The following is a 26,362-nucleotide window of genomic DNA, read 5'->3' as shown; positions in this document are numbered from 1 at the left end:
GTAAATGTCCAAGTTGCTCAATCATAGAGTGTGGGGAGTGCCTCTATGCTTGGAGAGCCACACGGACTGAGGCAGCTCTCAGGGCTGAGCTGGTGGACACCCTTCTCTGCTTAATGGTGAGTTAAGTCCCTGAAACACTCAATCAATCATCAGGCCTTTATAAACCTGTTTTGTTGCTGCACTCCAAAATTCCTGTTGTGATACTACCACAAAATATAGTAATTTGTTAGGTACATCAGCTGGCAACACTTCTGTGCTGTTCTGTAGGGATGTTTACACCCAAATCAGTAATCAAAACAATTACCTGTAGTTTTATCTGCCTTAAGTTTAAACCAGAAACATCTGCTGCAGGCAAAATCTGCTTACAGGCTGGGCTGGGCTGAGCTGAGCAGGAGAGATTTCTGTGGTTTTATTTCATTCCAACCAGTTTCATTAAAGTCACCAACAATGGTTGCTAAGGACTTACAGAAGCAAAAAACATAGACACAAAATTAAGTAGAAGAAGCTAAATTTTAGAACAAAACTCTTCATCTTTATACAATATAGAGAATATACAGCTTTATATACAGCTTCCCTTTTTTCCCCTACAGTTTGTATTCTGAGGTATTTTCCTGCTTTTTCTTCTGTTCCCCTAATTTATTGAGCTGCAGTAGAACCTGAGACTCAAACCAAGAATTGCCACTTTGAGAATAGAGCTGATTTATCAGAAGGATGGTCTTGCATTCTGCACAGAATATCTGATGAGGTGAATTTTTCTTCCTAGCAATGTCTTACAGATTATTATCAAAAGCTATTTAAAATTTAAAAAAAAAAAAAAAAAAAAGGACATTCCAAAAAAAATCAATCAGATTTTAAAGAATAAATTTTCCCAAAATCAAAGGAAGAAGCATTTTTTCTGCACCATTAATCTTCCATGAAAGCATTTTAACATTCAAATACACTATTTCAGAGTAAAAACATAATTTAAAAAATACAAAACATAATACCAAAGCCTTCCTATAAACTTCTTTTGAAATTACTGAAAATAAAGGTAGAGAGAAAATGCATGAAATTAACTCTTTGTCTTTAGATCAGTTCATGGTTCGTACTGTCTGTAAACTTTTAATTATATCCTTTAAAACTCTCATTTACAATCAAAATAGCTCAGTTTAGTTCTCTTGAAAAGGGATATTTTTATTTGTGGAAGGGAAAGAATAAAAACCATATCTTGTCAGAGACAAAATCATACAGTTTACGTTGGCAAAATCATATTGCATCTAATACATATTTAGAGTGTTCAGATGTCTTTTGTACATATTTTTGCAAAAAAACCAAAATTTTAAGTCAAAATTACATGAAATATAATTCACTTTTCCTGTAGATATCTTATCTTTAATTCACTGATCTGTAAAGTACACATAATCTAGAGATTTACATTATTTTCAATATTTTACTGACAGTAAACCAGTTTAATTTTAAAGATTAATGCAGCCGTAGTATTTGCAAATCTAAGTTCAAATTCTCCTTAGATTTCATGTGTGTGATTTAAGTTGTTTTTACACTGGGAATGCCACTGTTAAAATCAAATTTAAAAATGCAGTTCCTTCTCCTTTGATGTTACACAAACTTTAAAATGTCTAGCACGAATGAAATAGTAACATAGAACTAACATTAAATAATATCTATTCCCTTTTCTTTTACATTAAATCTCTCTTAATTTTCAAGACTCTTCTATCCATTTTACAATAAATCAATATTTTTCCTGTGCATGAGCAAAGGAAAAAAATCCACCTGTTAATGTTTTCTCCATAATCTCCTGTCAGATGCATTCATGCATTTGCTAAACAGCCATCTCTATAACAATTTCTTTTTTACTAAGAGGAATAGTAACAGTAGTCAGTTATGGTTCGCCACTGCATGTGAGAAAATGTCCGTATCAAGATGGGTTTAGGTGATAATCTGAATAAGAGGATGGAGCAATTTTGAAATGAAGAATTTTCGACTGTAAAGGGAGAATGTTAGAAATATGAGCAAAATTGCAAACTGAATCATTGTTTACCTTTTTCCTTTGAGGGGCACCAGTGAATCAACAGACACTCTGTCAAGAGTACTGCAGATACCCTACACCACTATTGTGTTTGCCAAAAGAAGTTGATAAATGCCCTTTTGTGCTAAAACTCACCTGCTGCTTCCTATGAGAAGGGTGAGCACAGTTTGGGAGTGCTGATTCAAAATAATTATATGTATATTGCTGCAGATTAGCTTATGGATTTTGGGGGTTTGGGTTGTTTTGGGGTTTTTTGTTTGTTTGGGGTTTTTTTGTTGTTGTTGTTGGTTTGGTTTGGTTTGGTTTGGTTGGTTTTTTGTGTATGTGTGTGTTTTTGTTTTGTTTTGTTTTGTTTTTTTCATTTCGGAATGCATCTGATGAATTTTCCTCTTTCCTTTCCTCCGGGCCAAAATAGTAAAAAAAGTTGAAAAGACCTATTTCCATCCTCATGGTCACTGGAATTACTTTCTACTACATTCTCCTTTCTTCATCCTCTGGCTATAAGTACTCCTATGGATATCAGACCTGAACAGCAAGGAAGACACTTTGGCCTACTATAAGCATAGGCAGTTTGCAAACTAATCTTCTCAGAAGCTGTCATTTATCAGTGTAAAAGAAAAAAGCAGTTCCTTAAAGCTATCAATCATCCTTCACAAGTAAATTTCAGGCAGAAAGCCAGCCATAATTGAGAGTCCTATAATGAGATGCTCAGCATGATTTCAGAAGCTTCACAGTCAGGGGCAGGCAGGTTGTCATTTTAGGATACATTTTAGATTTGGGGGTTTTTTTCAGGCTAGAGATTGATACGATTGAGATGAAAAGCTGGATCTTAAACCCATTTTTGGAAACCTTACACATAAATAATCAGACATTTATTGCTACTGTATTAGAACCTGTCTTTTTCATATCAACTCACACTTCTAAAACACCTCATTTATTTGCAGAATTATCCTGAGATTTAACTGATGCCATGCCATAATACCTATTAGGGAATTCCTTGTGGGCTATCTTGAGACTTCTGGCGCAGCCTAGGAGAAAGGGCTGAGAAGAAACTGACTGAGCTCTTCAGTGCCCAGGGAGGCTTTGTTTCCTCAAGATAAGGAGCAATTCTGCTGCTGCTTCTTTTTTTGTCATTGAGTTCCTGAGATACAGCTTATATGTACTGCACACAACTCCTGCTGCTTCTAACTCACTTCATTTTGAGCAGTTATGAATCAGCAAAGGGACAACTTTTCTTCTGTCCTGAAACATTTTACTCTAGGGAAAGGTAAAAGGGCTGCTATAGAGAGCGTCCTCTTCATACATTTCTGAACCACTCAGGTTACATAAACAAAGAGGTCAGCAGGTCACAGACTTCTTTTCCCCTCAGAGGGATGTGTAGGTCAGTCTGCATTGTGGCTCATGGGTAGCAGCTTCCACAGAATAAAGAAAGAAAAAGTGAGGGAATATGAACCAACACTCTTCCTAATCCTAGATAATCACATCTATGATTGACGACACTACCACAGAATAAAATGACATGAAATATGAAATAAATGACAGGTTAACAGCCCTGTATGAAAAGGATACACCTACTAAATACAGTGTAAATTACACTTGAAGGGTGTAAGAACTCCTTCAGGCCTGTGTCGCAACAACTGTTGGCCCCCACCAACCCTTCTATTTTAATCATCAGAAAGAAATTTAGCAATGTAATGGCTTGCTACAGAAGATCAGAATTGATAATTGTGCTTTCTGTCGCAATGTTGATTTATTACTTTTATTTTAGAGAACCATGCAGTCTTATATTAAGAAGTATGTTGGCATGATTTACAAAAGGAAACTACAATACAAGGTTTTCTTAAAAGGATGTCTGTTTGTCTATATTTATATTTGCAAAGGGTTGGTTGTGGAAAACTGACTAGTTCATAGTATGATGGACTGTTGCATCTGTTTCTAGTCACTCTTTGTAAACTGAGAAAATGTTTGGGGGTATAAACATTACCATTGCAAGAAAGCTCCTTTTAAGCAGGAGGGCAACAAAGAAACATGAAATGAACAAGTACAAAAACTTCTGTCACAGAATTGCAGAATAAGCTGAGTTGGAAGGGTCACACAAGGATCAAAAAAGTCCAACTCTTGGCCCCGCACAGACCAGCCCACACCATCTGCTGAGAGTTTTGTCCAAATGATAATATAAAGTTTGAATGATTTCTGGACAGCAAGGCCTCGGGAACAGAATGTTAGCTTTACTGTAGCCAAGACAATATTTTTGTGTTATTGTCTTAACCAAATCAAGTATGGCTTTGCCTGGGTAATAAATCAGAGGAGGGTCGGGATGAGTGTGATTTTTGTGGTTAGCAGCTAACACATAGGCCCTGGAAACAAAGGTTAGGTTTTTCTTTACTAGATCATGTGAAACTGCACCTGCATAATCATCATCTGATAAATGATATAATTGTTAATTGTAACAATTGTTTGGTAATTGAGTATGATTATTATTTTAAACAAGAATCATGAGAAACAATATTTACAAAATTCATGTTTGGATAAGATCAATGTATACAATAGAACAATATGGGTTTAATAATTAGCATTATATAGTTATATAACAAAAGGGTATAAAAACATGTCCATTTCGAATCCATGACAGAGTCAGATTTGGGTCTGTATCCTGTACCCCTGATTCCCAAAGGTACAATAAAGCACCTGCATATAATCATTCTGTGATTACATGTTTCAGTGCTAACACAAACACTTCTTGAGCTCTGTCAGGTTTGGTGGTGTAATCACTTCCCTGGGGAGTCTCTTCCAGTGCCCAACTACCCCTCTCAGGGAAGAACCTTTTTCTGATATCCAATCTAAACCCCTCCTGATTCAGCTTCATGCTGTTCCCTTGGGTCCTGCCAACGCTCACCGGAGAGATCAGTACCTGCCCTCTCTGTTCCCTTGACAAGGAAATTGCAGACTGCAACAAGATCTCCCCTCAGTCACCTCTTCTCTAGGCTGAATACACTCCAGGCTGAACACTGCTCTCAGCCACTCCTCACACAGTTTCCCCTCAAGGCCTCCTTCACCATCCTCATGGCCCTCCTTTGGACCCTCTCTAACAGCTCAATGTCTTTTTTGTATTGTGGCACCCAAAACTGCCACCAGAACTGGAGGTGAGGCTGCCCCAGTGCAGAGCAGAGCAGGACAATCCCCTCCCTTGCCTGGCTGTGATGCTGTGCCTGGTGCACCTCAGCACATGGGGGCTCTCCCTGCTGACTCCTATTCAACCTATTCAACCCTCGTGTCCCTTTTCATATCACTTCTTTCCAACATCAAATTCGCCAGTCTGTCTGTATATCCAGGGTTGCCCCATTCCAGGTTCAAGATCCAGCACTTTCCCTTGTTGAACTTCATATGGATGGTGATTGCCCAGCCCTCTCATTTGTCAAGGTCTTTCTGCAGGGCCTCCCTGCTTTTGGAGGAATAAACAGCTCCTCATGGTTTCATATCATCTGGGAACTTATTAAGTATCCATTCCACTCCTTTCTTCAGGTCGTTTATGAAGCTATAGAAGAGCAGAGGGCTGAGGATGGAACCCTGTGGAAGGCCCCTAATGAAAGGTCACCAGTCTAATGGCACCTGTAATCCTCTGTGCTCAGCCCATGTGCCAGCTGCTCACCCATCACGTGATGTGTTTATCCAACTGAACAATGGCTATTTTGTCCAGAAGGGCACATTATCAAAAGCTTTACCGAAATCCAAAAATATTATATCAGCTGGTCAACTTTGATCAACTAGGTGGGTTATTCTGTCATGAAAGGAAAGCAGGTTTGATAAGCAGGACGTTCCCCTCGTGAAGCTGTGCTGGCTGTGACCAGTAGCTGCTTTTCTTGTCAGATGTTTTCCAATACTTCCCAGAATAATCTTCTCCATAGCTATTCCAGGCACTGAAATGGGACTGACCAGTCTTTAGCTTACAGGGTCCTCCTTCTTGCCCTTCTTGAGAATTGGGACAATGTTTGCTTCCTGTCAGTTGGGACCTCTCCAGATGCCCAAGACTGCTCAAAAATCATTGAGGGACGTTTTGTAATGACATCAGGATACTGATAAAAATTGTATTTCTGGGAAATTATATAATCAATACAGGATCCATAAAGAGGCAGGGCAAAGATCTACAGCTTGGAGTTTGTAACTTCACCTCAGTTTTACCCAGATATATTAGGAGTCTCCTTTGCCATACTCTAGTAAATTTATATGGAACTCAGAAATAATACCACAATAATTTTTTAAGCCTGAGTTTCATTAACACACCATTATTGAATAGTATCAGTTATTCCTTCTTCATCGTATCAGTTACTCAAAAAAGTCTTTCTATGTGTCTTATCCACTATGAGAAAAAAAATGTCAAGAATTGTCTAGCAGTTTTACCACACCTTTGTTTCACAAAGACCGTCCTATTTTGAATACTTTCAATTCATTTCAGATCACCACCCAAAAAAATGTGAATGCCCATGGGAAGATCAGTCTTTTTCCTTAACAAACCATAATGCCCCCAGAATCAAAAAACAAACAAACAAACAAACAAACAAAAACCAAAAACAAAAAAAAAACAAAGGGAGATGAAAAAACATATTGAGATATTTATTTTTCAGATGTTTCCTCTGAAGAAAAGTAATTTCAAAAGGACCACTTGCCAAGGAAACCTAAGTAAATACATTAGCCTCTGCTGCTGAAACACAGAACTGTGATGTTATTGTGCTTTCATGACAGGTCCATTATATTGTAATGAAACTAATTGGTCTATATTGTAATTATGCAAAAATAAATACAAACTAGGAAATTATTGATATAAAAGTATATTTAGATTGAGCTGTATAGATCCCTTAGAAATGGCAATTAATTTTAGTGCTTTCTAATTTTTTATCCATCTTCCATTAAAGTAGAAATTTTGGAGGATCTATGACACACTGTTTTGCTAATTTTTACAATGGTTTGATAGGCTTGGAACTTCTGACAAATAATTTTATTTTTAATTATTTCTCCATTTCTGGTGATAGTAAAGGCATTTATAAATAAGGGGATTATATACTCTTACAGTGTTTTTCTGTGCAACATTGAGTTGCAAAGGGTTAGGGTTTACTTCATAAGAAAATTTTAAACAATGTAAATTATGTGATTCAGCTACAAACAAAAGCCACAATATAAATACACACTGAAATTTCTGTATATAACCTCAGTAGTATTGACTCGTGTTATCATTTCCGAACAACCAAAAAAGTTAAGATGCTACAAACTGGCAAGTATAAAGCAGACTACAAATAGTAGAAATATCCTGTAACATAGTTCAGCTAAGATTGAGTACTGCATGAAAGCACAACAGAAAGCCTGCAGTGTGTGGTGTGTGTTTCCTGGCACACACACTTTTTTGTCTCCACAGCCATCAGCAGGAGCCAGGGTGTGTCCCATCCCTCTGCACACCTGGGGAGGTTTTCTGCAGGTGGGCCTGGTGACAGACCCTGTGGGACACATGGAGGTGTGCACTTATCCACCAGCCTCCCATGTCCAGGGCAAGAGCCTGGGTGCACAGTGCTGGGATTGCAGGGCTACCTGCCTGGGAGCACAATGGGAAATTTCAGAAAGCTACTCAAATGTTTAAATAATTTCTCCATCAAAATGGGTTAGTAATCATTTGGGACTACTCAGCTTTTAAGTTGAATATACACCTCTATTTTTTTTTCCTCTTTTCTTGCAAGCTTAGGGCCTGTGTAGAAAAGCTGGGACAGTGCAAATAAAGGCCAGGGCACCAAACAGAGATCCACACTGAGGGAGAAAAATGGTAAAGACAGTAACTAAGTCCCCATTATATAAATCCTAGTCATATGTCTCAAAGGAAAAACTGCTTTCTCTCTTCAGTCCAGCTAGCTGAGATACAAACTGTATTTCTGTTCTTCTTTTCCTTAGGTTCTGATATCTAGAAGAATCTACACACAAACTTCTTGTTGTATTCATGTAGGCTTAACCAACAGTAGGATCAACCCTGATTTTCTTCTTACTGACCCTATGAGCAAAACCAATCAGTAACCATATTTGCTATTAAAAAAAAAAAAATCTTACATTTACAGGCATTTGCCTGGATCAAATATGTGTGCACCTAGTAACAGAGGAGAAATTCCATTTGATTACGCACACATTAAATAGATTCATAGTCATAGGAGAATTTAGGTTGGACAAGACCTTTAAAAGTACTGAGTCCACCTAACCCAGCAGTGCCAAGTCCATCACTAATCCATGTCTCTAAGTGCCACATTGCAGAGGCGTCATGTCTCTCTGCCTCGGCCAGCCCTGACACCTCAACAGTAAAGGGCACAGTTTGGTAGCAGGACGAACCTCACTGATCCCTTGGGTTCTGGTTTGCCTGAAGGAGTGAAGCAACTTCAGCAGGAAAGAAGGAGGGAGTCTGCTCAGGGTTAACTATTGGCTTTATCCATCCCCCAGTGGGGATAACCTCAGTTCAGGGTATCTGCCTCAGCAGACACCCCTCAGCAGAAGTGACTCCTTGACAGAAGGAGCGGGAAAAAAAGGTGGGAGACCCCCCAAAGTAACATCTTTTACTGGGGGGAGGAACTCAGGGATGGGTTTAACTGAGGACAAATCAGGGATCATGTGGGTATGGCTCTGCAGGTAAATGACACATATTATAACAAATCAATAACTTGGGTGGGGAGACAGCCGAAGTCTTGTCCAATCACTTGAGGCCCTCACTGGAATTTTCCAGACTTTTGGGTGAGACTCCAAAGTGACAGACAAGACCCAGGGTCTGTATAACTTATGATTGGCACATAACTGGGGTTGGGGTAAAACCAAGAAGGGTTGAATATGGGTGACATGGGGCAAACCACTACAACTTATAAAAAACAATATAAAACGAGGAACAAATACATGCATAAAACTGATAAAACCAAAACCACACCACTATAGCACATCTGCACTTCTTTAAAATACCCCTAAAGACGGTGTCACAACCACTTCCCTGGGCAGCTTGTTCCAGTGCTTGATAATCATTGTAATGCAGAAATTTTTCTTAATATACAATCTAAACCTCCACTGATGCAACTTGTAATTTCCTCTCATCCTGTTGCTTGTTACCAAGAGAGAAGAGACGAGTTCCTAGCTTTCAACAACTTCCTTCCAGGTAGTTCTAGAATGGGAAGCTGTCCCTCTTGATTCTCCTTTTCTCCAGACTAAACACCACCAGTTCCCTCAGCCACTCCCCATAAGATTTATAGCTTCACTTCTGCTATCCATTAGTTTTACAGGATTAGTCCTGCAATATCATTGTACTTGACGTTTTTTACACTATCATTACAAAGTGCTGTCACCACAGTTCCTTCACAGTTCTTGTTTAATTTAGACAGCTGTCTGGAAGCATCAACTTGACACAACGCAAATATCTAAGGATAATTTTTTTTTTATTATTCTGAGCAAAGATTTAGAGTTCCTTTTGTGGCATGAATTATTTAATAGAGTTTAAAATAAGCAAAGGTCCTTGATTTTTGAAAATTTTAATTTTAACTGAAAAAAGTATCAAGAGCATTTGCTCAAACTGACACCAAAGAAACAAAAAACCAAAAAAATCAGATACTATGGCTTTCTGAAAGAAAATAAGAAATGCTCTTATTTTGAAAACTGTATTCAGTGTCATATCAAAGATGTGTATTAATAATATGAGCCACAGATAAATTGATTTAGGAGAGAAACTACATTATTGGGTTTTCCTACAACTTTGGAGTCAGTCATTAAAATTTATATCAGAAACAGCATTCTTGTCAATCTTCTTTGATTTGCATGTCCTTTTAATATTGTCATGCTTGTCCCCTAGTGTCATTTTTTTTAGTGGTGTCTAAAGTTTGATTTCTAAATCTGTATTTATGTCTCTGAATTGACAACTTGATTTTACAAAAGCCTTGATAATCAAGCAGTTCTCATTGATTTCATAACAGAGTTGCATGGTGCATGATCAACACTTTTAAATGTCTAAATATATCTCAGCATCAGGGTTCTGGTAGTTCTGGTGGCTCTGGTAATGCCAAATCATTACAACAAGTTATCTTGACTTGTCACTACGCAGTCTACATGATATTTCATCATAATTGTACACCAGTGTGTGGCCTAATTCAGTGATTGCAACCAACAATATTCCAGCTCAATCCCTGTTTCCACAACAATGAATCTGAAATAAATTTGTCAGATATTACAGAAATCAGGTTGCATAAGAGATGCCTTTGTGATAGTTAAAAAATTATTCACACAGAAAAGGTCACCAACTACACGATCTGAACACCTGTTGAATGGCAGAAATAATAATCTCAGGAATAAAAGCACAAGTTCATCCAAATACATGCAAATACATTCTGTGCTGAGAGGGTCTAGTATGTGAGCTACAAATTAAAAATCAGAAGTAGTTTGGTATGATATAAATAATAGAAGAGATTTTATAATAGCATAAATGTTACGTGAGCTGGTTTAGGGCATAGTAAGACTCTGGAAAGAACTGAAAACAATTAGGGGAAAAGAGAATTCAATAACGACATAGACATTAAAGTGTATATGCATAGACACATATTTATAATGCATATATTATAAAGCATACATATATACATATATGTGTATACATAACTATTTACTATTTATGCTAGTATTTGTCTTTTATGGTGTGTACAAATGTAGAGAAGAGATATAAAAAATCAAGCATACAGTAAAGAAAGATGCTGTTTAAAGCATATGGTCCCCTGTTAAAAAACTCAGTGTGAAAAGTTCCACAGTGGTTTATACAATATTTTAAAGAAATATGAGAGAAATTAGGTGGGGAGGAAGTGAACAGCCAAGACTTTATATGAGACTGAAAGCCTTCTCTATTCCCTGCTGGGGCCATTCCTTACAGATAGGGCAAACCTTGGTCATTAACATTCTCACAATCATTATATTGCTGCTTGCAGAAGAAAGCAGAACATTCTTCTTCCAAGGAAACTATCTATTACACTTCTGTCTACACTCTACTCTTCTAGCCCTGTCTATTTTAGACAGAACTTATCAATTTTTTGACATAAATTCTCACTGCTTAAAACACTTTTGAAAATATAATCTTTAAAATGGTTCTTCAGTAATTGGTTCTAGTCAAAATTGGTTGGAATTTCTAATTATTTTTGCTGCTTTTTTTTCTGGGTTTCCATTTAAATTATTCTATCTAAAATGCCTTTTTTAAAATTAACTCAGATTTGGAAGTTTGAAAAGTGAGATAATGGGGGGTTTGCATTCAGAAGAAAAATGTTTATCAAAGAGGTATTTACAAAACTTCCACAACCATGGCTCAGATCTGTATTCCCTGTCATCTAGTCATCTAGCCATGACTTTTTTTGTTTAGGAGACATAACATTTTATAAGACTTTGATCTTGGTCTATCCTTCGAGAACACAAAGTAAGGGCAACATCTTAAATAATGCAACTTGTGCAATCTCCAAAGGAAATGGCAAATTAATCAGTCTCTGGATCCTTGTTTTTTTGAAGACTTGTGCATTTTTAAAGAAGATGGAGTAATTGTTTAGTGACTTGGTGCCATTGATTTTCATTATGGATGGTGTTGACTAGGTCTGTGTCAGGTCACCTGGGAGAGATAGCCTTTGCATAGCTAAATAAAATGGGGAAAGTACCATTTCTTATTCCATATTCAAGAGGAAAGCTCCAGTCCTTGAAATAAGTTTTGTGTGACCTTCTGGACAAAGAAATTAGTCCTTTTTGGCCATTAGAATAAAGGAGAGAAATGTAAAACTGCATAGTCATGAAGCAGAGGTTTGGATTTTACAGGCCAGCAGATTCCTGACTGAGAAAATTGGTCAGAACAAAAAAGTTAGCATAAAAGAGAAATGCTCTCATTTGCTAAATGTCTGTAATACAAGTTTATTTCTCCATTAGTAATATCCGGAATGTAAATTAAAAGTATCCATTAGAAGAAACACATTTACTTAAAGGTGTGGTAGTTTGCAACTTCTTACAAATTTTTGGTACTGTGTTATTATAAGAGAGAAATTCCATAATATAATAATAATATTTAATTAGATACAGATTTAACTTACCAATTTCAAGATATTTTCCTCCTAAGATTTTGCTTTCAATTTTGAATAGGTTATAATTTTTTTATATTTTAAGAAGTGACACAGAATTATTTCTAAGCTATACTAAAATTCTTATTTCTTTCACTTCAGAGGATTGAAAAATATACAAGTTCTGTGCCTCTTCAGGTTTTGCTTTCAAATTGGGCAGATTTTTTCAGTTGCCGTGTTTGTGACTTTTTTTTTTTTTTTTTTTTTTTTTTTTTTTTTTTTTTTTTTTTTTTTTCAGGATTTTCCTCTCACTTTCTGCTAATTCTTTTCCATCCATGCCATCTAAACTTTTTCTGTTCTCGAATACCTCAGTCTCACTCAGTCCCATTGAAATGAAGTCTGTAATTTTAGTGCTTTACAATAGCTACTGGGTTTAGGAAAAAAACCACACACTTGTCATTATGATGACTCAGTGAATTTCCCTGGAGGAAAATGTGATTTTTAAAGGTTTGTTGGCTGGCAGTGCTTTTCAGATATCTGGTTCAGCAAATTCTTTCTCATAATGATAACTGTACAATGAGAGTGTGTGAGCTGTTATACAGTTCAACAGATAAAGAAATTGAGTTTTCTAGAATGAGGTGTCTTGGAAAACAGAACACTTCAATCTGTTTGACAATGTACTAGTAAATATAACTATTGTAATAATTTTTATTTACTTAACCTGCTTCCATAAATACATCAATTAGAATCTTTTCAAAAGCATTTCTGAAAAAAGGTAAAAGAGCATTGTTAAAATGCTGGTATATTTTGGGACAGCTGACACATAATTTGAGGCTACAAAAGGGTTTGATTGATTGACCAAACATCCCTTCCATAGAGGCTAACATAATACTTTTAAGAAAGCTATTAAATATCTATTATACTTCCTGTGTCTCCTCTAATAGTAGCTGTGGGATGCATAATAACCACTTTTCATTTCTATCAGTTGGGTCAGAGGGGAGGAAATAAGGGAAAGCCAATGAGCATGTGATCCATGAAGAAAACACTGATGCATACGAGTAATAACTTAAGAGAATTGTCTTTTACAAGAAAAGAGTAGCTGTTTTTAAACATCATTCTGCTTTGGTGGAGCAGTGAAAAGTTACCATGAAAGGATAGAAAGGAGAAAATGGTCTTCATCTATTATTTGATGAATGGGGGTGTAAACAAATGTTAAAGTTCCACAAGCTACAGCTTCAGGTGGTATATGCCAGTGGAAACCACACGCATATACATAATGCGCATATACGCATTACTCCAATATCTTTCCTAGAACAAACAAGCTGAGCTGGAGATGTTTCTGAAAATTGGAACCATATCTACCTCTGGTACAGAAGAAAAAAATTTTGAGTTTTTCCACTAGAAATAATTGATGAGGACTCAGGTGACACCTGTTAACTGTCAGTGATGTTACGACTCCTGTTAATTCTGTCTTTTTCCAGGAAAAAGGCTTCAGGTGGCCCTGGGGCTGAGAAGGACAAAGAGGGAAAGCTTTGCACAAATTGCTTGCACTGGGGGACACTGGTCTCCTCTGTCTGGTGGCCAGCAATAGGATACAAGGAAATACAATGAAGCTGCATCAGGGTAAAGTCAGATTGGGGATTAGGAAAAGGTTCTTCACTGAGAGCATGGTCAGTCACAAGAACAGGCTTCCCAGGATAGTGATCATAGCATCAAGCCTTTAAAGACTTCAAGGAATGTCTGGACAACGCTCTTAGTTATGTAATTTACTTTCTAGTAGTCCTGCAGGAAACAGGGACTTTGTCTCGATGATCCTTAGGAGTCATTTCCAGCTTGAAATGTTCTATGATTGTGTGATTCTAAATTGTTTTACAAAACCATAGGAATCCTGTATAAACTTTTATCCATCCTAGCAGATTCTTTGAACCTCTTCACACAATTTAGAAAAGACGATTTCTAGTTTCTAAGACTTTCTAGTTTCCAGTTGTTCAACAAAACAATACAGTACTGCCTCAGCAATGCCAAAAATCTGGACTCAGTCCACAGTAATTAGATGCAGTCACTACTGTTGCCACTTCTCTGTTCACATGAACATGGAAAGTATTCTTTTTTTAATCTTCTTTCCAAACCTGCTATTCCTTCTGAATTGCTAAGACTGAATTGAGCCATCAAGTCTGCAACTGATTGGGAAAAAGTCCTTAAGGTGTCTCCCAAAGAATAAAATACCCCATTTAAACTTAAAGAAGATCAGTATTTTTTGTGGTATCATCCAACAGTCAAAGAGAAAAATTATGTGGGTAGGTGGAGATAAGAATAGCTTCACAGGTGTAACAGCATGCAGAAATAGAAGAAACTCTGAAAATCCTGTACTCAAAATATTGTTATTTCCATGAGGAAATCATGTGTAAATCAATAGGTATAATGTTATCGACTTTTAAAACTCTTTGCAATCACTAAACCCATTTAGCCATTTCCTGTGTATCTGCATTTTGATTTGATAAAGGCTTTCAGATGAGCAATAGGAACCTGTGATATCTGCAGTATGAGACACAAGAGAGATGGGAGAAGATTGGAGGATAAAATTTAGCTCACTCAACTGAAGTAACTTCAGGTACCAATACCAAATATGAACCATTGGCATAAATACAACATTTACTGTAGAATTAGTACTCTACTCAAATTATTTTCTCATTATGGCACAAGCCAGAAAAACTTAAACAAAAAACATCACAAACCGAGGAAAGGTCAATGAATACGATGCAAATCTTATTCAAGTATATGTCAAGTCACTGAAACTTTTACTGAAAAATGACAATAAAAATGAGAGTACATCTATCCTTAGTCACCACTCTAACACCTGTAGGGCGCATAACAACTGGAAAAAACAAGCAAAAAATTTCATAAATCTTTTGGCAAACAAAGCAACGCAGACTTTTCAGTTAAGATGACCAAGTGACTTACCTCATTAAGGTAAAACAGGGTCTCTATGCCCTCTATATCATTATTTGATCTGAATTTAAACAGTATTTCATACAGTCAATTTGCTCTAAATGTTTCCAGCGTGTGTACCACTTTTGCTAGAGTTAAATATGTTGCAATATAAAACTTGTTTTACATTTTATAAAGCAAGTTTCATATCATTTCATCCCAGGAATTTGCTTTCTTATATGTATCCAGCAGATAGATTATATAAATATATTTAGACGTCAGAAATAGTTTTGCAAAATCATCCTGACATCACCTAAAAATAAAACTCAATCATTGTGCTCAATTGTTATGTGCATTATTCTTGTATCATCTGACTAGATACAAACAATATTAAAGGATAAAACTCCATTATTTCTACGAGATTTATAATTTCCATTTGTATCTTTAGAAGACAAATCTTAGAGAACATATTTGCAATTTTCAATTATCAATTAACAAGGTGATGATTTCCAAAAACAAACTCCAGTTTCATATGGATTCAGTGTCAATAACCAAATGTGGCTGAGAAGTACAGAGCCTATTAACAGACAGACTATAAGAAAGAGTCTAGGTAACTAGCATACCTTATTTAAAAATTTTTAATGGTTATGGTGCATGTGGGAAATCCATAAACTTACAGTTCTGAAAGACAAAGACACAATATTTCTGCTCTTCCCTTTTCTTTGAGAAAGTAATAATCATGAGATAGACAGAATAACATCTGTTTTCAGGCATGTGAAAATGCCTACCTAAATAAATTCAATGTTTTATTACCAAATGATCTTGGGGATTTAAACATCTGGATTTTGTCCATAAATCTTGAAATCCTGTCTTGGACAAAATTTTGTAAATACAATGCAATTTAATGAAGATTTGGATGGTTATGGATGCAGTTCCGACAGAGAGGGGAAAATTCCTCCAAGTCTACTTTTAAATTCTCAGTTTCTGAGTGTCTCATCAGTATCAAAACTTTTTCAATGCATGGTAATTGAGGTGAAAATATCAGCTGACCATGAACAAAATGAATAGAGGGTTAAGTAGAGAGAAGTAAGAAATTGAATATGAATATTTGTGTTTTCAAGCACGAATCTGAATACAACAAAGTTATTTAATCCACAAAAATAATGTCTCCATGTGAAAAAAACCAAAATGTATTCCCTGAGTTGTTAGATATGCTAAAAGAAAAGATATCAATTACTTTTTAAACAAGTGTTCTGTAGTAGAATTTCAATGATTTTAATTTTGTGAAGGAAAACTGATCTCTCAATGTCTGTAAAATGCATCAACATTACAGAAAAGTGTAAGAAATTGAATCCCTGCTTTGCAAACATTGGGAATATATATATTGATGTATGTGATTGTTTATTTCCACTTTTTTACTCATATATATTGTTTGCAGTACAGCATTAACACGAATCTGTGACTCTTTCTACTGTCTCAAGAGTGTTATATATTAACTGCACATAAGGAAGTTTAATAATGTCTCTGGACTGGAATTACAGTTATCCAATACTGAAATAATTCTCCTAGTTTCAAAGAAATGTAGACTCTTTAGTTTCACTGTGGAAACAAAAATGTATAGTGTCAGCTTGTTGATGACATTTTCTTTCTGGAGGGAAAAAAAAAGAGTGAGATCACTCCCAAGTCAGGGTATTTTTAACTCATTCTAAGGAAGCATAAGTGAGTAAATATTTTTCAAGTTATCTATACATTTGTAGCTACTGATTACTAGAGTTCTGACTGATTAATGATAGCTAATATCCATTCTACATACATCCGTATGCTATTAACATATTAGGCAAGAATATTTCAACTGCAGCATATCAGCCCTCCTGCAGCCAGATTTGATGTCTGATGGTGCACTCTGTGTCTATCATGAGTTCTACCCCAGCTTGTAATAGATACAGTGAAATTTCCCTCAACATACTTTTGGTAAGGGTCAACAGATCCATTTTCCATAGACAGTTGAACTATTCAAAACCAACTATGTATTACAATTTCAGACGTAAGTTTTACTTCCTTAGATTTATTTTGATCTTTTTTCTTTATTTGAAAGAGAACTCAAATCAATTTTGATGAAACCAAGAAGTCTCTCAAAGAGGTTATCTCCCCTTTGAATGACCAGATTTTCCTTTTATCTTCAGGTTTTTGCATCAAGTAGGATATAAGATATGTGCAAGAGAGGGAATGTATGTATAATACTACTTCTATGATATTTTGCAACCCCTTTTAGATAGATTAGTGCTTTACCTGACCTAACACAAGTCAAAGAGAAATATAACCTAATATCTCTAAAACTCTTTTCCCACCTTATAAGAAGATATCGTAATCTTACTCGATTTTCTTTATACATTTCACTGAAATTAGAGCTGACTGAAGGTCACACTATCAAATTATCTTGTAACTAAATGAGCCTTGGTTCCATACATGCTTTTAACAGAAAATTCCATGTGATCACTACCTAATCAAACTTCTCGGTGCACAAATAATTCAAGTTCTGTTCAAGAAACAGGATACATATTTGATATATATTTTTCTGTGTACAGTCTGTTGTCTGTAGAAGTAGATTTCCACCTATAGAATTCTAAGCCCATCCTTTTCTCTTTCCTTATTTTTTTCTCTTTTTTTCTTCTCTCGCTCTTTTTTTTTTTTTTTTTTTTTTTTTTTTTTTTTTTTTTCTGTGAGTGTATGTTTGTTTCTCATTTCATTAAAAGAAACTATGAATATTATGTGACTGGAGGAGTTCTCTTCATATTTCTCTTCCTTCCTTGCTCTTGCTCATTAAAAATGCTGTATTTTCTGTCTGCCTATGCATCTCTTTTCTTTCCATCAGGAGTATGAAATATAGGATAAGAATTTCTAGAAATATTTTCTGCCCAAACAATGTCTTTCCTTTCTAACAATGTGAAGCCTGAACTGACCCAGGTCTTCTGCCTTAATACTGTATGTTAGCTTTTAAAAAGAAGATATAATATCCAGAAGTAGACTAATTACTTGTGGTTTATATGGACATTGGAAAATTGAAGCACAATCTCATTACCTTATAGTGTTACTCACTTTAAATTCAACACTGTACTTTTATTTTCCATAGCAACAGAAACAGCATCTGCTGCAGCACTTGTTCAGTCAACCTCAAATGTGAACCAAAGCAAGGATATTAAATGCCAAGTATCCTGGTATCCTTGATATGACGAGATAATTTTCTTTTACTGACAATACCCACTTGAGGTGCTGTAGGTGACTAAAATGCTCTGAATGGAGCATGAATATAGGTGACTGACTCTGGTGTTGCTTTTTCCTTTTTGATTTCCTTTTATAAAAATTAATTTTAAAATCCATACTGTCATGCAAGATATGCAAGAATAACAAGTACCCTTTTCTCATAGTGTCACTTAGTGCAGGAAGGCACAATCGCACCCTGTGGGTGGATTTCTACTGACTGGAACAAATGTGTTTCAAACATTTGAATGGTTTTCTTATACTTTCCTGGAAAATGTGATAACTGGGAAGTTTTAAGAGTAATAAAGTTCTAAATCTAGAATTAATCAGCAATGGCATGGAAAACAACTGGGGATAAGCAAACAAGCAGTGCAAGAATGACATACAATGTTGGATTAACAGATTATAAACAGGAGTGAACTGCAGGTTTAAACAGAGATATAGTTTATTTTCAGCTGATTGGGTAAGTATAAATAGACTTTATTATAAATAAAACCATATGAAATTTTGTGAGAGAGTGAATCTGGGAAGAAAATAACTGGTGTGAGGAATTAAAAAAAAAATCCCACAGTAAATTAAAAAACCCAATATGGAATCTCAGAATTAAACAGAGGAAAACCCTGCAGTCAGAGATTTTGACAATATTAATTGCTGAGGTGGATCAGGTGCATTAAGTCAAATGTTCATTCTCTGACATTGATGACTATTCCTTGTTTCAGCCAAAGATCTGGAACGACTGACATGGTGAGGTCCCAGAGGTCAGACATCTATTTCAAAATTATATTTAACTCCTGAATGTTGGCTCTGCTCTTAAGCCCCAGTGCTGTTACCCTCTGGTCATTATCACCTCGCCTGGCTCCTGTGATTGCTCTCTTTAAACACATGCCTGACTCCTCTGTGATATCCTGCCCTCCTTTACCTCCTTGCAGCTCTACTGCTGCAAAGACATCCCAGTGCCAAGTGTGCTCAGCTGCTAGCAGCACTGACACTCTGCTTTGGGTCCCTAAACAATAAACATTCTTTTAACAGCCTTGGTAGGTTTTGGCTCCAGATATAGTTTTTGCAATATCTTGTACAGTTTAGATGATTGGGGCCTGAAAGAGCTGAAACCTGTACTCCACATCTTAAGATTATAGGAACAGACCTTAAAGCTGGCAATCTTGGTGCAATTTGAACAGACACTAGAGTGATTAGAGAAAATGCTTGAGTTTCACAATTTTTTTCACAACAGCTAAAACTTCTCCAAATAAGGTCTTCTTTGTCTTCCAAGGATACCAAAGTTGTGTCATCCTTCAAATTATATTTCCCAAGACTTAGATAAATAAACTAAAGTGTCCTAACCATCTGGCAAATAAAAAGATATCCCTGAAATCAGATTTTCACATAACACAAATAGAGACAAGTTTAACCATTAACATGTTAGAAACATACTGACCATTGAAAACAAAAAGTTATAATGTGAGAATTTGGCATTGAAAACAAAAAGTTTAGGTAAAAAAATCCATTTCTAAAAAAGCCAATAAGTGAACCAAAGTGCTGAGGGTTCAATTTAATGTTTACTGCAGTTTTCTTGGTGTATTAATTTACATAAGAAACTTACGCAAACTTTAACAAAACAACAGCAGTTTCATGCTGCTGAGATCAATATGTTTTATGATCTAAGAATAGCTACTAAAGCCGTAAGTAGGCAGTGTATTTCTGTGATGTTTATAGATTCATATTTTTTAAAACTCAATGCCCAAAATAAAAGGTTTCATAAAACTAACATCAATGTTTCTAGAGTTCACCATACATAACCATGTTTCATAAAGATACAAAAATGTTGAAAAGTATTCCTTAAAATATTTTAATTGCCAGAAAAATAATTGGTTTTATAGATTATTCCAGTGTTTTAATATCTTCATTTATATACATATTTTAAAAATTCAAATTATTTGTATTCCTATTTTATTTCAAAATAAATATGAATAATGTAAGTAGGGACATAATAGAACATAATATTTTGTACTTGATCTCTTTAAAGAGACCACATATTTTCTCAGAATATACGCTGTACATTTCCCTCGAAATAAAGGCATCTTACAGCTACAGCATGGAAATTTCTATTGCACTTCACATACCTATTGCCAGTCTAAACATGACTACTGCATACTTTTAAAAAGTTGTCCCATTAGTCTGTTTTAACTTCATAATCTTCCACTTTTACTCCAGTAACTGACTTTTTCCAAAAAAAATGAGGAAGTCTGAATCTACATCCTGCTATATTAGATATTTTGTCAAGTTTCCATCCTAATCCTTTTTACTTTATTTTACATAAAAATCCCAATTTTTATGTTGCTGAATTAAACTAATAACTTCATCTATTTTTCCTGCTTTCAGGTAATTTTCAAGCCTGGCTCAGCTTATTTGAATGGTACAAGTATAAGGCTGCTAGTCTCAACCAAGCAAAGCTGGTCATATTTATCTGTACAAAAACTACTTCATCCTTCTTTTCTCTGCAGAACAGAGAATGAAATCTACAGGAAGAGTCTCCCCTCAGCATAGAATTCTCATATTTGCTTTTTCTGTTCAATTAGTACCTAGGTCTGAAGCATGAGAACTGCTTCTTTCTCTACAGTGTTCAGTTCTGCTTCCAAGAGTGTTTTTGCTTGAGCTGCAGTCTTTCCACACCAAACCTATGGCATGTTCCTTGAGGAGCAGCTGAGCAACTGCTTTTATCTCATTAGGAATAAAAGAGACTGACGGACAACAACCTCATTGCTCTCTGCAGCTTCCTGAGGGAAGGACCAGAGAGGAAAATGCTGAGCTCCCTGGAATCTAACGATAAGACATGGGAATGGTTAAAATTTGCACCAGTTTAAGTTCAGACTGGACATTTGTAAACACTTCTTTACCATGACAGTGGCCAAACACTGGAAAAGGCTTCTTTGAAAGGTGTTTGATATCCCTAGCCTGTCAATGGCCAAAACATATGGAAAAAACCCTTTAAATTTAGGTCAGTCCCGTGAAGTTGTCAGGCAGTTGGACAGGCTGGTTGTTGTAAGTTCCAACTAAAATACTCTATTCTATTCTATTCTATTCTATTCTATTCTATTCTATTCTATTCTATTCTACTCTACTCTACTCTACTCTACTCTACTCTATTCTATTTCACTGGAGTAACATTACACCCATTCCATGTAGAGAAAGAATATAATTAATTCCTTCTCTTTTTCCTTGAAAAGCATCACTTTCGGGATCTGTAGGCTTTGGATAACCCTTTAATTTTTTTAAAGTGTCAGAAGCTCCCAAAACCAGCCACTATCAGTAAGTTCAAAAATGTGCTATGCTTCCAGTTCTTGAGCATTCACCCATATGCGACATCACCCTTAGTCTTAGCTTATGCTTTGAGTAGATCATTCAGCAAATTCTACATTGAAGCTGGATATCTTTGGCTTTCCTTCCCCTCCTTCAGAAGTTACCAGTTGTGGGGGTACATTTTTGGCATTATCAGTTTGATGTTTGTTTCATAAGTTAATGTTGCATTGTAAGTTGGTTTGTTCCATGTACCCCCTGTGTTTTTCCGTACTTGGTTTTACCCTGTTTCAGTTACCTGTCCATCACATGTTATATAAACCCCTGGTCCTTCCATCACTTGGGGGCCTCTCCCTGCGTCTGGAAGACTCTAGGAGAGGCATTGAGTGATTGGACAGGATCCAGGCTGCCCCCTCCCACCTTTTACTGTATTGCTGTTGTATTTGTCCATTATGTTATGAGCAACACCCCTGTTCTATCCTATTGGTCCATGTCTGAACCCTCCCCTGTGTTCCACCCCCCTTTAAAGGTTGCTGCCCTGGGGTAAGTCTTGTCTCTCCTGAGGCAGACGCCCCAAGGTGAGGACTCCGTGCAGGAGCTCCAATAAACTCGCTGCTGTTTAACCTCTCCAGAGTCCCCTCTTTCTTCCTTCCTGCCTTCATCTCACTCGCTCCTGACCAGCCAAGTCCACACAGCATTGCAGTGGTGCCGGGGCTGGCCGAGCTTTGCAGAACAGGCACCGACGCAACCAGTAACAAGAATATCCTTTCCATAATTACTCACACTTTTTGAAGTCCAAGTTATATTCTCACCAGATCATCTGCTACCAAAACATGAATTTTCCCAGACACCGATGTATTGCAGGAGCCCATTCTGTGTATTCAGCTATTCCTTCTGGCTGAAAATAAATGTTCACACCTCAGAGAACTGTTTGCTCAGTGTGCTTATGACACTGAAACACAAGTTTAGAACATTACAGTGAGCCAATATATATCCAGATTTTTTTAATTGATAATCTGCAAGAAAAAAGAAACTCATCTGCAATCAGGATGACATTAGTGTAAATTTCTCTTCACATGCAGGCTGGACACCGCAGTGTGCTGATAAGTAGAAAACCTCAATTTAGGGATCATGTTTCCTTTTAAAAATAGTATTTCATTATGACAATGTTAATTGTATAAATTATAATATAGTAAGTATGTACCTGTTGAATTAGTTTATTTGTAAAACAAATAATGGAATTAAGTTAAATAACAATTTCACATTCTTTCTGTATACTCCCAAATAGTTAAGACTTCAAAATTTATCTTTCCTGCCTGGAGTATGAGGCATTTTGTACTTCATCAAACAACAGTGCCAAATAGCTGTGTTTCTGAAGGCCAGAGAACAGCAATGTTTTAAGAAGAAGATGGAAAAAACCATCATAAATTTTCCCTCTCATTTTCACTGCTGCTCATCACCATGATGCTGACAAACAAAATTGAGCTTGACGAAAATCTATAAATACCTGTATGAGAACTGCCATGAATTTTCAGCCTTAACCTTATAGCTACTCTTTAGAATAAGTATTCTAGTTGGCTGCCATTTGCATGTTATATTAAAAATCCAGATAATTCCATGTCCATCTTCATATCTTTATATATATTGATATATCTCATGATACATTCAGGAAACATGAAAAAAAAAATTAGGGGATAATGTAACTCTGGACAACAGGTAAATTTGCCATTAACTTGAGCAGCAACAGGATTTCAGTCTATTTCCTATGGTGTAAAATCACTTGTTTTTTCAAAGGATATTAAATTCTACATTTAAAAAATCATGCCCGTCTTCACTGTTTCTAAACTATGCTTCTTGTTTCTCTTGGAGACTTCTACTCTAAACTTGGATTATTATATTTTAATAAGAAGAAAAGAGATATTTTCACTTACAGGAACAAATGCTAATGAAAATTTTGACAATGACCAGCCATAAGTTTGCCCCTGATGCAGTCTACCCTGTTTTAGACTTTTTGGAAATGTTTCACTAAGAGGAAAAGCTTATTATGCTTTGACTCTTTACCCAGAAGTGATGATATAAGAGGTTATTCAATATGTAAACTGTGGTAGTGCGTGAATGAGTTTGTCTTGTCGGTTCCTGTTAATGCAGTTTGTTTCAAGAAGGTTTTTTGTTAAATGGTTTGTTCCTTGTACTCCCCTCCTGTTGTTCTCCCTTGGTCCTTCCCTAAGTTGTTTGCTCTGCAGCTGTTATCTGTCAATCATTTTGTTATATAACCACTGGTCTTGTCCATCACTCTGGGGCCTCTCCCTGCAACCAAAAGTTCCAGGAGAGGCATCGAGTGATTGGGCAGGATCCAGGGAGTCCCCTCCCAGTCTATTATGATTTGTTAGAGCATTTGCCTGTTATGTTGAGAACCACTCCCTGTTTGTTTCCTATTGGATGCTCACTGTACCCGTCCCTGGGATCCACCCCCCTTTATAAGTTGCCTCCCTCAGGTGCTCCAGGTTTCTTCTGAGGCTGAGCCCTGAGGTGAGGGTCGTCCTGATCCAATAAACTCAGTTTGTTCAGCCAAAGGAGAGTCCCGTCTTTTGCTTCCTCCCGTCTTTACCACACTGCTGCTCCTGGTCAGCCAAGAACCCCAGTGTTGCCGTGGTGCCAGGGCAGGCCAAGCCAAGTGACACAGACACTGCAACAGTAAACTATTTATATTCATCTCCATATTTCATGTCATACTGTGGGAATAATTAGCTGCTTACTATAATATCTAAGTGGTTGTGTTTGTACTTGATACTCTCAGAAGTCTTTTTAAACCCAATTAATTCTGTGATTGTTTGTGATCCTGTGAATATTCCTTTCGAGCATTTTTAAAAATGGAAGTACTCTTTCTCTTTTTCCAGTTATCTGGGATTTTCCCTGACTGCCATGACTTTTTGAATGTGGTAGAGAGTGGACTGCCAGCAACATCAACCAGTTCCCTCAAGACCCTCTGATTTATCTCATCAGGCCACACAGACTTGTGGGAATACCATGACATTGAGTGGTCTTGAGCCTGCTCTTCACTTATATTGGGAGAGATTCTGCTCCCTCAAACTTTCCCAGATTTGGGAAACTGAGAGATGGGCAAAGCCTGACTGCCAGCAGAGTGAGATGAAGAACTAGTTGGCTACCTCAGGCTTCTCCACGTATTCTCAATAGTCCTCCCTTCCCATCAGTGGGGGTATATTCTCCTTGGCCTTTCTTTTCTGACCTATTTACTTAAAGAATCCCTTCTCATTATTTTTTCCATCCCTTGTTTTGTCCTATTTCATCTGTGTCTTGGATTTCCTGATCCCGTCCTTACACAACCAGACCATATCCCTGTACCCTACCAAGGTCCCAGGTATACTGCTATGTATTTGATAAGGTAGCTTCACCAGGAATTGGAGGATCCCTTTGTGAGGCAGGAAATCTTTTGTAGTCAAAGATCCTGAAGTGACAGTGTGTCTTAGATTCTAAAGTGTGACGGTGTGTAAAGGAGGTTTTATTGTCAGTCTGTGTTGTGTGTTTTCTTTCTGGAATGTTCTTTGCTATATGGTATGTTCCTTGTACCCCCCTCCTGTTCTTCTCTTTTTGGTTTTCCCTTAGCTGTTTACTCTGCAGCTGTTATCCATCAATCATTTGTTATGTAACCCCCTGGTCCTGTCCATCACTCTGGGGCCTCTCCCTGCACCCAGAAGGTTCCAGGGGAGGCATCAAGTGATTGGACAGAATCCAGGAATCCCTCTCCCAATTCTTTATGATTAGTTGTGATGTTTGTCTGTTATGTTAGGTGCCACTCCCTGTTTGCTGCGCGTTGGATGTTCACCATACCCTGCCCTAAGATCCTCCCCCCTTTATAAGCTGCCTCCCTCAGGTGCTCAGGGTCTCTTTTGAGGCACAGCCTTGAGGTGAGGATCCCCCATGATCCAATAAACTCGGTTTCCGTTAAGCCTTGAAGAGTCCCGTTCTTGTCTTCTCTTGTCTTTGCCACACTGCTGCTCCCAGCTAACCAAGAACCCCGGTGTTGCCGTGGTGCCAGGGCTGGCCGAGCCGAGCACAGGAGCACCGCAACACTAAAGAAAGCAGGTAAGGACTTCATCACATTGTGGTGTTTGTGTATTTTGGCATAGCTTCAGACCCATCTTGAAATCATTGTCTTGATTAGTATAGTGGAGATTTACAGAATGCAGAAGTGTGCTTGTACTTCATACTGCTGATGGAGAAGACCTTTGTTTTGCACTTGTGGTCCCAAGATGTGCTCTGAAAGAGAGTAGGATTATGCAATTATTTATTTATTTGGATTAACAGCTGGTAAGAATTTGCTGTCATCTTTACACCTAAATGTTGGAAGGAGGGAGACTGACTCAACCGATGTTGATCAATCAGGCTCAATTTTATTTGTTTTCTCGCTTACATTTGTATTCTAAATAATTAGTTCATACATAATGCAAAAGCCAAGCTCCTGATTGGTAGTGACTACACAATAGCTTACTTCATGCTATAGCAGCATATTGCAACAGTTGTATCACCTTGTAGCGTTTAGTTCTTTTCTCATGATCTCAGTTTCTCTCCCTCATCCTGTTCTTTTCTAACAGTCCTGCCAGGAACATGCTGGCCTTGTCCTAGCTTCTAGTTACAAGATTGCTCTGAGAGCTATTGTGTCCCTTATCCTCTAACCAGTCCTCAGCTATCTCCTTCACACCTAAACTTCAGTTTACTACTACAGCCATAATCTTTTGTACTCTCTTTTTTATTTCTTTGGGCTTGCTCT

Source organism: Zosterops lateralis (assembly GCF_965231275.1).
Source record: "Zosterops lateralis genome assembly, chromosome: Z".
NCBI lineage: Eukaryota > Metazoa > Chordata > Aves > Passeriformes > Zosteropidae > Zosterops > Zosterops lateralis.
This window is presented reverse-complemented; position numbering follows the sequence as displayed.